We start from the raw sequence: 14,780 nt of genomic DNA on the forward strand, positions 1-14,780 counted from the left end.
CCATAAATTCTCCTTAAGCCATCAAAAGGCTTTTAAAATGTTAGTTTACTCGGTCCTTCTCAGAGAGTGCTTTACTAACACATACAGTTTCTCACCTTTCTAGTGTACAAAACAACACAACTGCAAAGCTGCAAAAGGCATTTCCAGTCCACCTGCATAGCTGCCTTATGTGCAATATCGAGGAAAGAGCTAGAGGAAAATAAGCCGAGTTGAAAAAATAGTGAGCTCAGGTTACTGGCCTCATTTACATTACCAAACCACCTAAAGCTGTGTCACACCAACACTGCAGTACGTCTCTGTTGCTGATTACACAGATCAGAAGGTCAAATGATTTCCCAACTTCACTTCTGTTCAGTTCATGCACACAAACTGTCCCAGCTAAAAGGGTGCTCCAACAAACAGTGTGGAATGAAGTGTTTGCAGGAGAAAAATAACACCAATAAACTAGTTTGCTTCATTGCTGCTCTGTGCACAATGCAATCTTTCCACTACAGAGTTATTTTCAGACATGTCACAAACAAAAAAAATCAAGAATATTTTTCCTTCTATAGCTCCCTTCAAAAAAAACCCTGACAGCTCTTCATCTTCCATCATCCTCAATGAAAGCTTCTTAAAACCTTCAGTACACACATGAGCTCAGCTCTGCAGCATCCCTGCAGCACTCGACTCCCTGCCCGCCGCGCATTGGGACCATGTCTCCCAGTCCCACATCTCCTCCTCCCAGAGCCATCACAGCACTGAAGCAGGGCAGCACTGCCCACTACAACCAGTGCCTTTCCACCTGCAAATGGCTTAGCAAGGCAGGCTCACCCTCACAGCCAGGGACCCTTGGCTTCTGGTACCCAGCTTTTTCCCCAGGACGAAGGACTTCCCAAAACAAGCAAGTCCTAGAAATAACAGACTGTCCCACACTCTTCCCCAGAGCCAGCGACTTCCCCATCTTGTTCTGGGTTTTCACATTTGAAGCATCAGTAAATAGCAGGTTTCATTTTTTCACATTTGAAACTTCTTTCTATTCTTGCTTGGGCTTTTGGAGAGGTCGGGGGAAAATTAGGGACTGTCCACAAGAGAAAGTAATGCTTTGTAGTTTCATTACTTACACATCTGAAGACCGCATGGAGTCCGCTAAGCTTTTGCTTCTAAAACAAATGCAAACTGTACAAGCATTTTCATTTTGTTTTGTTCCATTTTTAAATGGAGTCTACGTCCAGTTAAAGCTCTTTACATCAATGCAGGTCTGAATGATTTACATCAAATTTTGGCTTTTCTTTTCAACTCTACAAGCTAAAGAACCCTTCTCAGCACTGTGCTTGAGGGCTGCACAAGTGTGTTCCAGGCTTACCAAGCTCCCTTGCTCCTCCTCTATTTTCCCTTTTTTCTGCACTGAAGAAGCAGCTGATTTGCCCAAGCTTCTCACTCCGTATTAGGGCTAAAATACACCAGCCAGGCTGTTCGTAAAAACCGTACAAGGCTCACAAACTGGAGAGGAGCAACACAGCCCGATACACCCTTGTCAGTGCTCATAACCCATGGAAAACTCTTCTACTGAATCAAAACCAATGTACACAACAAGAAGAAAAAACAATTTTCGTGGCCCTTCCTCTATTTTTATTCATTTTCTACCCAGAGGAACACCTGCAGATTCTCAGTCATTGACACCAGTAGGAATTCTGCCTTAGGCATGAGGCAAAAAGAGAATTAAAACAAGAAGTCACAGTTTGGTCCTGGGTACATGAACCACTATGACTGAAACTGAGCTTATTTAAAGCAAGAACTTCCTCCACAAGCTTTTATTTTGCCACACTGAACACATGCAACAATTTGTTTGTCCTCATTAACTGCAAGATGTAATAATATTTCTATATGGTATCTAATGCATACCATTAAATATAGAAGATATCCACGTTGCCAACTCCTTTGTAGCACGACAAATCACACCAACTTGTCCACTTTCCTTCACTGTAGTTGTTCCAACCATGTCCTGTTGGAGAAAATTTCATTTCCTTTCTCCACGTGTTAAAACTATTGCTCTTAAATGCTTCAACTGGACTTTGAAGCCTCCCCTGCAGGTAGGTGAGCAGAGCGAGGGCTGTCGGGGCCGCTGCTTACGCCTGGCTCCGCACAGCTCCTGTTTGGCCACAGCCCCACCAGCCCTGTTCCCAGCGCCATCGCCCCAGCTCACTACAAAGACATCATTTATTTCCTTTTTGTCTCATTTTGCAGGAGCCCTTGAATTAACAGAATGCAAATATTGTACAGACTCTGAAGTCGGCTATTTTGAGAATATTTCTCATTTCCCCAATTTCCTTTTTTCACTGTTTTCTTGTTTTGTTTTTCAAATGAAAATGTTCACTGAGAAAACATTTCAAATCTCTTTTCTGCTTTTGCTTAGAAGAAAAACGGTCTCCTGAAAGTAGAAGAGCGTCTTCAAATAGCGCCAGGGAACATTTGATAGAGTCACACTAAAAGCGTTCAGTGGAGAATGTAAGTGCGGAGTTGGGCGCCAACCTCACTGTGGACCATAAGCAAATCAAGAGAAAATTACTTCTGTGAAATACAGTGGGTTCTGGGTGAGGTATTTTGAATGTCAAGTCTCAACACTGACACATTTCTGATTCTTTTACTAGGAAATTATCAGGGAGAGAAGTCACTTTCTATACTAAACCACCTGAATACATGAACTGCTTTGTCTGAAACCAGTAAGAAAAAAAAAATTATAACTTTTGCAGGAGCCCAGCCTTGCAAAATGCCAATCCAGGACTGGAACACATGGACAGCCCATGCAAAGAACTGCTGCAATGGAAGCGGGTAGGAACTCAGCCCGGCTGTCAGCACCGCACCAGGCTGCTACAGGGCAGCTGCTGTGCCAAACGCAGCCGTGCCAGCTCCTCACCTACGGAGGGCAAACAGCTCTTCTGAAACCGCTCAGCTCTACAACCTCTATGAGTGCAGCATTTCTGCTTACCTCGAATCGGAATCTCAAGAAATTCAGCGCTGTTACGGGAATTTCACGCAGCAGCGAGATGAAGGCGTACACACATACTCTCTTCAGCAGAAACGTACCACAAAACATGGCAGAGGAAAGGTTAAGTAGCATTTGACTGATTTTTACCTCATGGGAACTGTAATTTACACGCTGCGTTCATCCAAGGTAAGAGGGTTCAAATGGCAAAAATTAAAAGCCTGCAGTTTCCTACTTCTGTTTTTAACATATCATATTGATACACAGCCAGTTTTTAAAGCGACAAAAGGTTTCTATCAAAATATCAAGCAGCAAGAAGATGCGCTACTTCTACACTGTCAGCACGGCTGTATTTTACTGCATCCTTCCTTGCTCCTTGCAACCACCGTCGATATTATAAAACAGCAACGGTCTGTCTGCACTCCGAAAGGACAAATTAATCTTCTGGAGACCTGGCTCTTACAATCAAATCCTAAGCAGAAATTTCCAGGAACTGAAATAATTAATTAAAGGTTGGTTAAAATATAGGTTAAAAAACGCAGCTGTGAGCTCCCTCGGCCTGTTCCAGAGGGAGGTGCTGGCACTGGGATGTCACACCAGCAGGGTCCAGCACGCTGCTCAGCACTGACCCCTTTATTCTGCTTTGGGTGCAAGAACAGTCAGCTTATCTACACATTTTTTTTTAACTAGTCATCAATGGACTTCGAGCATCACAAACGCAGATACAGATACTACTGCCAAAAGCATGAATGATTTCTATCAGCAAAGCACACTGACAGCAGCAGAGCTTTGGCAAAACGCCTGCTTCCCATGGCTACTGCCCTTAGGGCCACGCCTGGCTCTCGCAGTATGCAGTGCCTCGAGCATCTTCGGGGTTTCTAAGCACTGCACGACTGCAGATTCCAACTCTGACCACCTTTCCTTGCCAATCAGAGCAGAGACGTTGCAAAAATTGGGAACTACAGCTCTTTCTGGGTCAGTAAGTCTGTGTTTTTCCCCATGTCTGATTGGCTGGGGCAACTCCACCTCAGCGTTAGTGTTGACAGAAAATATGTGCTGAGAATTTTAGCGTTCAGGATGTTCTTTAGTCATTTTGGTGATCTGATGTGGCACAGGAAATATTAGTGCACATTCTGTGTTTTCAGTCGCGCTCACCTCGCCATTGTTACAGAACGACAACAGAAAGGGGCAGATGATCGAGACTGAAATCGTAAGCGCTGTGACAGGAGTCAGAGTTGGAGGAGGAAGGTGATAAAGATTCAGCCAAATGTTAAACTATTAGCTCATAGTCCGATATTTTAATTTCCATCCTGCTCTCAACAAACCTACCTCCAAATTTGGAGTCTGAGTTGCACAGTGATGCTGCCCGTGCTACGCCTCGCCCATCAGCGCTCCGGAGCGACCTCAGCGCTGCTCCGCCGGACAGCTTCCGTACCTCGGCTGTGAATTTAATGTAGAATTAGGTAAAGATGAGCTGCCCTTACAAGTCACGCCACCAAGACCTCACTTACATCAAGACCTTACTGCTCTTTCTGCAGGGCTCAAAGCGTAGTCTGGATTAATGATGCAATGAGACCACTTCATCAGCTGCGCTCTGGGTACTGTTCCCCTCCTTTGCTTATCAGCAGATCTTCAACGTTCTCTTCCCAATGCAGAACAAAGCTGCTCTTCCCCTGGCAGCAGCCCCATGTGCAGCCCTTCCTGCTAGCATAGAACATACAGGCCTCTGAAACCCCACCAGGGAGCTGAGCAGATCCCACCGGTGGGATCTTCCACCATTTTACTTCCTCAATGCACATAAACGAAGATGGCCTTTACCTCATCAACCTCAATATTAATTCCTTGCTGTTTTCATGTGTCTATCAATGCCATTACAATAAAGAAGGTTCCAGATACAGGAGTTCAGCAGCAGCCACAGAAAATACCAAGAAGTCAAGTACACATCTTTCTTCCATTTAAAACAATGTTCTTTTAAAGCCCGTTAAAATCCAGCACAGGACAGGATGGTGCTGCATGTCCCAGCAACACTTCAGAAGAACATTACATTTAATATTCAGATTTCAAAACAACGTATTAAAGGTTTGCACAACTTCCAAAAACAAACAGCACATCACATCCCAAGCTCCAGCTCAGCTTCGGGAAGACAATGACCTAATCATGGCCCTAATTATAAGCCATGGGAGCTCCCAGAACAGGGCTTGGTTCGGGAGCTGCTGGTTCTGTGCCCACACTCTCAGCCCAGCTCCTGCCCTAAAACTGCAGCCAACATCCCAGGGAAAAGTGCTGCTTCTGCTGTCTACTGACCATAAGGGAGAGGGGACAAGGGTGAAACCCTGGACACCCCTGCATTGAGCCTAAAAAATTAAGAACCATTGACAATAACTTGTGATTTAAGCATGCAGCCTCCATGGGCTTTCCAAGCGAGGTGAAGGACTCTCTGTATTTATTTCCACCACTTTTGCATTGCCATGGGTTATTCTAATTGATTAGTGTTCTCACCAAATTAAAGACACAGCACACAGACAGCCAGTGCCAGTGAAAAAATATGGCAATAGCAAAAGTTTACAAATTTAATTTGCAATTGTTTTAGCAAAACAGCTCAGTCCACTCCTTCAGTTTTGGAAAGTAATCAGCTTGTGCTAGAGGAAGTTATCAGCTCCCAGGAGCAAGCGGCACAACGCAGCCTTATTTCATAAGAGATGATGACCAGTTTTTCAGTTAGGAAGAGGTGGATACTGCAAGTGAGGCAATGCCACATGCCCTAGCATCGGGGACACCAGAGCTCAGAGGCAGTGACTTCACACAGCCACGCAGAGCCCCCAGGAGCAGCGCTGGCACAACAGGGACCCCAAAGTCAGCTCGTACATGAGCAGAAGAAGGGAAGTTCCATCGCCTACAACAAAAGGGTTAATCCAAGATTCCAGTCCCCTGGTTCCAACCGTGCAGCCAGCATTCCCTGCCCAAATTACAGCAGCGCATGCCTCCAACAGATGCCGCTTAGACAGGGGCTTTCCTTGCCCCGAGGTGCAGTTCAGTTTGTCCATTCTACTGTGCAATTACAGAATCAATAAAACATCTCTTTGAAACTCCCTGGACTAGTGCCGACACGCAGACAGTAGTCAAGCTGACATTTTTTGCTGTTTCCGTTATTACTACCGTCAAGCATTCTGAGAAGCAAGACATCAAAACCCGGGCGCCGCAAAGCAAAGGAGGAAAAGCAGCGCCGAGCTGAGGTTTTGTTCAGAGCGTCACGTTGGTGCGCAGCCACATGGCACCAGACATACCTGCTAACAAAATCTGTTCCAAATCCTCAAAGCAGGCACTGGGAAACAGGGCTTTCGACACACGTGTGCCCCATCCTCCTCTGTTTAAACACAGCCATGTCCTCGCTCGCTATATTTTGAGGGAGGGATGTGGGGTGGAGCACCTGACCTAAACAGCGACGCTCTCATTCAGGGACCGAGGGGCTCATGCAAAGCAAACACCGTGTGCCCTATTGCTGATATGTGCTCATGCATACGGCACGAAACGTGGGCTCTGTGAGCACACTGGGAGGTGGGGCTGAAGTCTCACCATCCGTCTGCTCCTGAGCACATTGCATCAAGCATGGGCACAGACACGGAAACTGGACAACACCAAGAGTGGGACCTGGAAGGAAAGAGGAGGGCTATGGGGGGGGGATGCTGAGCTAACACGTTCAGTCACCATTCCTTCATCAAACCAATGATTCAATGGGGACTTACATAACTGGGGACATGCCCAGCACAGAGGCATTCACTGCCCACAAAAATGCAACTTTTTTCCTTCTGTAACAATTAGCCAAGTCTGCCTAAATAAATGGAAAATGTAACACTGAAGGTCTTAAAAACACTTCCTGAAAATTACCATCTTCAGATGTTTATTTTCCCACTCACTACATTAATTACAAATTATTTAATCATTCATTTTGAGCTCCAAAACCTGGCATGTACTGTCAGCATCCCACATACCTACATCTCTAGAAAAAAAAAACTGTTAAAATTCTTCCAACTACTGCTTCTTGAACATCTCCAAAACTTGCATCTGGGGCAAGATAGAACCTCAGCTAGCCCCACATGGGGCAAGTTCCCCTGACTCACTGTCAGCTGGGTCAGGGCAACCCACCCTGAGAACCCTCAGATTCCTCTCCAGCTCATCACTGGATCTCCCTTAAGCAGTCACCGCCAGATGGACTGACTGCATGCCATGGTTGCACATCTACCCTCTAAGAAGCTTTGCTAGGTGGAAAAGGTGGCACCAAAAAGTTGCAAGGATGCTCAGCATCATCTGACTCTTAAAGAGCTTTTGCATTCTATAGTTTCTTAAAACTGCTGTAACAGTTGCATCTCAGCACTCTTCCTCCAAGGTTATGCGAGATTCAAATGGTTTACAAATGGTTACAAAGCCCCTAATAACAAATCTGTTTAATCTGAAGGCTCTTTTGCATTCCCATGTCCCAGGAGATGTATTGATGCACACTGGCACCAATGCAGTGAGGGCAGTAAGGAGCACTGCACCCATCCCACAGGCACGGAAAGGAAGGCCAGCTATCTGCCTGGTTCTACACACATCAGCTGCATGAGAAACACCACCTGACACTCCCCTGTTTGAAGGTGAACTTGCAGAACTGCGTTTTCTTTCAGAGGATGCTCACCTGTCTTCTCTAGAGACCATAGGCCAAACAATAACTCATTTGGAGAGCAACTGATTTTGAAGAGGTTTCACATTTGGCTGCGCAAAAGGAGGAAAGAGGAGAGGAGGTGCTTCACACCCAGACTAAGGCTGAGCATATATTGCATTTTCTCTCCAAACCAGTTCTCTTTGTGGTATAAGATCGCGGATGTTTTAACTGTAAAAACTCACTTTAAAGCGACCAGAGCTGAAGACAATGAGGTTGTGTCATCTGTACAAATATTCTGTACTGGAATGAGAATGCCGGTCTACCAAAGGAAGTTCTGGCTGAACACAAAACAGTCAGAGCAACCGAAACCGAGAAGATCCTCAAGCCCGGCTTGTTAGGAGTGACCTAAAATGGCCCAGATTTGACTCACCCCTCGCTACCTCCTCCATCAGAGGATTCAAAGAGAAACTGCAACGCAACCTTCATCGCTGCAGCACAACTGCAACATAGCTATTCTCTGTCATAAAAGAGAAAAACAAGCTGTGGGCGCCTGAATGCTGATAGATCACTTTTGCTTTAAGAGTATATAATGTCAATCAAAACTGCATTCCTTATGCTCATCACAGGAGCCTGCAACCAAGCAATACAAAAAATCTCATCTGAGTTCAACTAGTAATGTGTTCAAAGGCTTCCCAATCTGCTCTGTCTCTGGCATCGGCATCAGACAGAGAAGCAGAGACTGCAAAAAAAAAAAATAATAAAAAAAAAATCTCTTGCTGGGCAAAAGAGAAAAGCCTCTAAGCCAAAATAAAAATAAGTATTAAAATGTGTGTGTTGGACTAAAAGGATATACAGCAGGTTGAAATGTGCTATATCTTCCTCACAGTGAGGAAAGACCTCAATAACTCACCACCAGCTTTGATCACTCGTGAGCTATCAGCTATTTCTTTGCTGCTCGAGTAAATATAAGTCATTCACAGCTGAAACATAATTCCTCTCTCTTTCCCCTGCCACTATATGTTGTGTGTGAATATGTCTTGTATATAGGCACACTAACACAGCGTGCTGTTCAAATACACATCAGAGTTCACCAGATGGTGGGGATTGCCAGACACTCATCGCTGCCATGAGTTAGGAGCCACGGTGTAACTCATGAATGATGCGTCTAAGCTGTAAGTGGATTTTGCATACTTACATTACTCTTACCAGCATAATGCTCTGTTCTCTGTTCAACCTGAGACAGTTTATAATTGTACAACCTCGAGGAGTGCTGGGTGCCATGGTTTGTTCTCCTCCCAGAGCCCCGAAGGAGCTCTTTTCATCTGGGGTTATGATTCACTCCCGTGCACACAGGATTAGACGCGGTTTCATAAAACTGCGTCCACAATCAGTGCCCATGTTTGGGCACAATCTGAAACCCAACCTCAGAAAAACAAAGGTGTTTTACCAAAAATACTCAAGGTTTTAAAGAGGCAATCATCTTAATTATGCATAGGAAAAATGCATGAGATTGGAGTCAAGGTTTTGTGCGCGGGCCTCAGCATGCAGTTGGGCATTAAGATACTTGGGCAATAAATTATGTGAGCACAGGCTGCTAAGGATGTGAATGTTGGGTGAATTGGCAATTTCCTAGTCTTTAATTAATGATGGTGTTGAGAAAGAATGTGGCCTTCCTTCTAAATTAACAATGCTTTTTAATCAGCAAGTGAATCTGCCTATTTAACGTGGAAGGTAGCTCTAGGCTTGCAAAGAGCATCCAGAAGGAAGCTGTGAACCTGGCACTGCACTCCTGGTCCTACCAGTCCCCTTCATGGTGCCCAGCACAGCCACCTCCTGCCCCAGGTCTCTAACAGCCAGCAGGAAGGGGAACCAAGCAAAAAATCAAGGGGGAAAAAAAAAAAAGAAAGAAAGAAAAAAAAGAGGGTTAAGAGTGAGGAGGAAGGACTGCACAGAGACTCGCTCTGGATTCAGAGGCAGATGAGGATGTTTTAGAGCATCCAGATCCACATTCCACCAAGGCACAGCAGCCTTCCCAGTATACATAACTGTCTGGCCCCAAAGCAGGAAATAAGGAAAAACAAAAGGTCTGAAAACCAGAGATTACACAGCATCTCTTTCCATCTCCAACCCAGAGAGGCCTTTGGGAGCTCAGCCAACAAGAGGACACAGCACCAAGCTAGCTGATAACTGAGGTAACTGTCCTAGGAAGCACTCATTTTACTACTGCTGTGCTAATCTATTCCTAGCAACCACACTGTACCATCTAGATACCAAATATAATTCACCTTTCTTATTTTTAGCCGCTCACAATTCCCACCTCACAGACAGTCTGTTGAACAAAATCATAAACACTGTGCCATAAACACTTACAAGAGACACAATTTTAAAGGTCAGGGATGTATTCTTACCTAAGTGTAGAAGTTTAGAACGGTCTAGTGGGTTTCAAACATTAAAGGAAGGAGAAGAAAAAAAAAACCAAAAAAGTTACAAGCAGCATTTGTTATTTGAAGGTTTTTCTAAGGATGGGATGCCTCCAAGGGTTACGGCTTCAGCTCCAGTTAAGCACACTGGCTTGCTATCCAAAATTTCTTTGAACTGACAAAATCCCTGGAGGTTATCAGATTGGGCTGAACGCGGACGAAGGTTTTCAACTCCTCCCCTTTTATCTGTAAATACCATGAGAGGAGCTCTCTACCACCGTAAGTCAAATAGTTTCCTGTCTTGGCTGGGAACCACCTAGGCAAACACTGGAGGCCATGAAAAACAGCCTGACGGGGGCTGCGGGGCAGGAGAAGGCACTGTCAATCACTGCCAGCTCATCTGGCCCAGCTCTCAGGAGCGAGTTTCGGCACGACGCGGCTGGTTACGGACGAGTACGGCACATTTCTGACTGCAGACAGCTCCGTGAGCCCAGAGGGAATGCTGCCTCCCCACCCCTCCCAGCACCCTGCCCCAGCACAGGGATGGTCACCCAGGCCGTACCTTCCCACCCAGACAAACCAACTTCCCTGTTGGCATCGGTGAGCACTAAAGACACAGACAGAATGACACAGAATGGCCAGGGTTGGAAGGGACCTCGAGGATCATGAATCTCCAACCCCCCGCCACATGCAGGGCCACCAACCTCCACATTTCATACCAGACCAGGCTGCCCAGTGCCCCATCCAACCTGGCCTTGAACACCTCCAGGGACGGGGCATCCACAACCTCTCTGGGCAAAAGAGCCAAAACCCACTGTGTGACAACAGATGGCTTGCTTCCCAATGCATGCACCAGGCTTTATTCTTCTGTTGATGCTGATGTAACATTCAGAAGCAGAAAGAGGTGAATCTGGGAGGTGTTGAGAACAGAAGACCCAAGTGGCAGGCACAGGCAGCCTGCAGCATCCTTGGGGTTATTTCTCACTCCAGGATTGGAGCTTTATGCTTCAAATGGGCAAAAAATAGGGCGGTGTAGAAACGTAGCATATGCAGCCCTAACAGAAGCAAATGGGGATGGTATGATCCCGGCTGAAAAGACTCAGAGTCTTATATTAAAATGCATGTGAATCATTTGTCTCTGGAAAGTCCACAATTTAACTCAGGCTAGTGAGAACTAGGACTACCCTCCTAAAAATCAGACTCAATTCATTTTTCAGTCCTTCTGCATGATAAATACCAAACCTTAGCTGCCCTATCACCTTTAAAAAGAGACTGTTTTATCTCCTCGTGAGCACCTCAGTCATTTTTATTCAACCAGACCAGCCACGGGCAGGATGCTCCACAGTGACATTTTCAAAGCTACTTAAAATGTTTTGATTGCCCAAGTTTATACTGATACGAAAGTCTCTTAAGCAATTTTGCAAAACCCATCCTAGAACTTATCACGTTTCTTCAACACGAGGTGCTCGCTACCTCGGAAATGGCTGGTTTTAGGGGGAGCCCCCGATGCCTCATACCAGCTCACTTGTCACCGCTACAAAAACCACTCAGCAGGGCTGCACTTCGCACTGAGAAAGACACAGCGTACTTCTAAGCTCACCTCCAAAAATATGTCATAATTCAAGGGAAGCCAACACGGAAAGTAGCTCAGAAGCCTTCCACGAGCGTGTAACACCGTGAAAAGACAACACAGAGCAAGGTGAGGGTCCCAGCCCCAGCAGACCCCTGGGGTGCTCGATTCCCAGCCTGCAGCCCCAACATCTTCATTACTGCATCCCTTCCTTGACTGCAGCCCGCAGTGCAATTGGGGGAGGCGCAGGGAAGCGGTGGCTGGGCTCCGTTCTGCAGCACACTCGGCGATGCAGCACATGTACAGGCCATAAAGTTACCCAGGCAGCTGTTTCGGTTGCCTGAGTGCTGACTACAACCACGGCCTCTGGATGCAAATTACTGACTTTTATAGGTTCCTAAAAACATTTCACTGTGTCTACTGAACAATGTGGGAGTTGTAGAAAGGGCCCAATGATGGCAATGATGTAATTAAAAGCTTTGAGTGGAAAAAAAAAAAAAGCCATTAGATGCCTTCTTTCAGACAGAAAAACCAGTGAAAATGTACTTCTTCAAAGTAGTTTAAAAGAAAACGTCAAAGTAAATAAATAAAAAACCCATATTCAGTCCTCCCTCATCCCTCAGATTTCCAATAGCTTCCCCGCTCAGCGCCCGTGAAGGAAAACATATAAGCTAGAGCACGTCTCTAAGCCACATACTCTATCTAGAAGAAAACGAGATAGAGAAACTCTCCTATCTAATCACTGGCCCCGTCTGGCAGTAACAGGAGTTACTATCTCTGCCTGCTTGTCAGGAGCTGTGCGAAGCGAAGCAGTGGCTGGGGCTGATAGGGCAGCAAGAGGAACGGGGGCTGCAGAGCATGGCTGTTCTGCACGGGCTGGGGAGCCCCTTCAGCCATGGGTTCCCATGGATGCAGAGGGACCTGCCCCAGCATCACCCCCTGCAATGAGGACCTCTAAAGCATTACGCTGCCAGCGCGCACTCATGGGAATGCCTTGATTACAGCCAGAGCAGGGGAAACTCCACAGCCAAATATGCTGAACCTATCCCTTCTGCTCCCCCATCCCCAAAAATACTAAGTACCCATGCTAGCCATAGTTGGCAGCCCCTGCCCATGTAAGTGCATGCAGCTGACACCAAATGCAAACACAAGTGGGAATATTCGAGCCGCCACTGAGCTGCCTGTGCCCAGCACAGGAACTCCCCAGCACGCAGCATTACCGAGTGCTCCACACGCTGGCACGCTGCACAGTGTTGCTCCAAGCATTAGCTATAGCCTTAAACAATCAAGGAACATTTTTTTTTCTGCCTTTTTTTTTTTTTTTGGAGAAATGATCAAACCGGGGGTGGGGACAGAACATCCTGCGTGAAACCGCATCCTGAACAAGCATCACCACGATTCACTGTAAATAAATACTCTCTCCTTGCAGCACTTCCGTCAACTGTCACTGCCTTGGCTCCAATCACCTTTCAAGTCCAAACAGGAAAGCAGAGAAAAGCGAGTGAGATGGCAGATATGAGGTTTAATTTGCTTTTCACTGCAGTTTTCATTGGTGGTGCGCTTCCAATTCGTCGGCAGTGCCAGCTGCCTGGAATCACTCCTGGACCCAGTTTTTTCCTGTTAACCTTCATAATTGTATTATTATGGGCAAGCCCACAAACTGCGTTACAAAAAAAAAAAAAAAAAAAAAAAAAGCTGTAAAAAGTGCAGCTCCTACCCTTTATTAGATAAGCAGGCAGATTCAAACCCTGCTGCTGCAGACAGAAAGGCAACCGAGATTTGCTGAAGATGTTTCTTCACCTCTGTTTTACATAATGCGAGATGTGGCTGTTAAAAAAAAATAGTGTAGCTGGAGCAGAGATGCAAAGGGGTTATGGGATGAAATAAGTTTGACCTCAATTTTGCTGAAAACTTACGAAAACATTTATATAAACCTGGAAAGATCAAAGATTCAAGAGGATAGCAATGCCGGGCGGGAGAACGCAGGCAGAGCTGCTGGGTACCTGCAGACAGCCCTGTGTGGGGCGGGGATGGTTTGGTGCCCACAAAGCGGATGGAGAACAGAAGGCTGTGAGGAGCTGCCTCTCGTGCGCACCCTCTTGCGGGCACCAATGATACAGGGCAGTCCCAGGGGATGGAAACCAGGGGAGAATGCACCGAGCTTCATCAAAGAGAGCCTAAGCAGAGCTCGGCAGGGGAGGAAAGCCCTTGGCAGGCAGGGGCGCCCAGGTGGGGCTGCCGGGATCCCCTCCCCGCTGCACACGCACGCAGCAATTTAATTAATAAAAGTAAAATTGAAGTACTGCATGTAGCTGCAAAGTATTATTAAAAGCTGTAATGTCTCAAAGGTTCCTATGAAGTCACGTTCTTGCAATTCACCCTTAAGAATTTAAAGACAAAATTACATTTTTGGTAATACTCCGGGGAACGCGCTTTTCTATGCAGCCCATTGTTTGCGTATGATGCATGGCTCTGAGAAAGTGGCATTGTTAGAGGGACCATAAATCACAAAGGGGAAGTTGGATTTTTTTATTTATATACATTTTTTTTTTTTCAAAAGAAGTTTTATTCCAGCCAGGGCCTTACTCAGCTGCAGCTTTCTGTCCCGTTTGCCTCAGCCAATGAACCAGCGCCAGCCCTGCAGGCACATGCTGGGGGCTCTCAGCCCACCCCACGCTCTTTGCACAGCCCCCCAGAGCACGGAGCTTCCCACAGCCAGTGCAGTGCCACGGGTCCTGTCTCACTGATTCCAAGAGAACGTTTACTTTTACTAAAGATAACTCTTCAAGATAAAATCTCAAGTATTTAAAATTCCGCATTGCCTTTTCAAACGTTTACCTGCTGTGGTTTGCTTTCTTAGTGTTCTTCAAGTGATGTCTGTATTTACTGCGGTTATTTACTCCAAAATGCATTATTTCTGAACTTGGAACCAAAGTGGGCTCCATGCTCTTCAAAAGCAAGGAGTGAATGCCAGAATCACTCACAGCCCACACACACCCAGCCCATCCTTCACCCGGCGTGCACGAATTACCTAGTGGCCTGCCTCCTAAGCAACCACAATAAAGTTAATGCTTTGATGAGGCGCGCACATTTTACATCTCGCAGCAGCTGGGAACTCAGCACTCCACAGCACTGCCCAGTTTCATTTTAAACTTTAAACCAACCAACAAAACCCACAATCCGGGACAT

General features: G+C 46.1%; 1 protein-coding gene across 3 annotated transcripts in view; it reads right to left on the reverse strand.

The window, feature by feature from the left end:
- Positions 1-14,780, reverse strand: part of FOXP1 (forkhead box P1) — a 337,019-nt gene that overhangs the window by 252,309 nt on the left and 69,930 nt on the right. For 2 of the 3 annotated variants that reach the window (XM_042880831.1, XM_042880827.1), the window contains one exon: positions 4,292-4,402. The exons of the other annotated variant lie outside the window; for it this stretch is intronic. The gene's annotated coding sequence lies outside the window, so the exon portion shown is untranslated. The remainder of the gene's footprint in view (positions 1-4,291; positions 4,403-14,780) is intronic. 3 annotated transcript variants of the gene reach the window in all.

The sequence above is a fragment of the Lagopus leucura genome, unplaced genomic scaffold, assembly GCF_019238085.1.
Source record: "Lagopus leucura isolate 7727_CA_CO unplaced genomic scaffold, USGS_WTPT01 Super-Scaffold_100028, whole genome shotgun sequence".
In the NCBI taxonomy this organism is placed as follows: domain Eukaryota; kingdom Metazoa; phylum Chordata; class Aves; order Galliformes; family Phasianidae; genus Lagopus; species Lagopus leucura.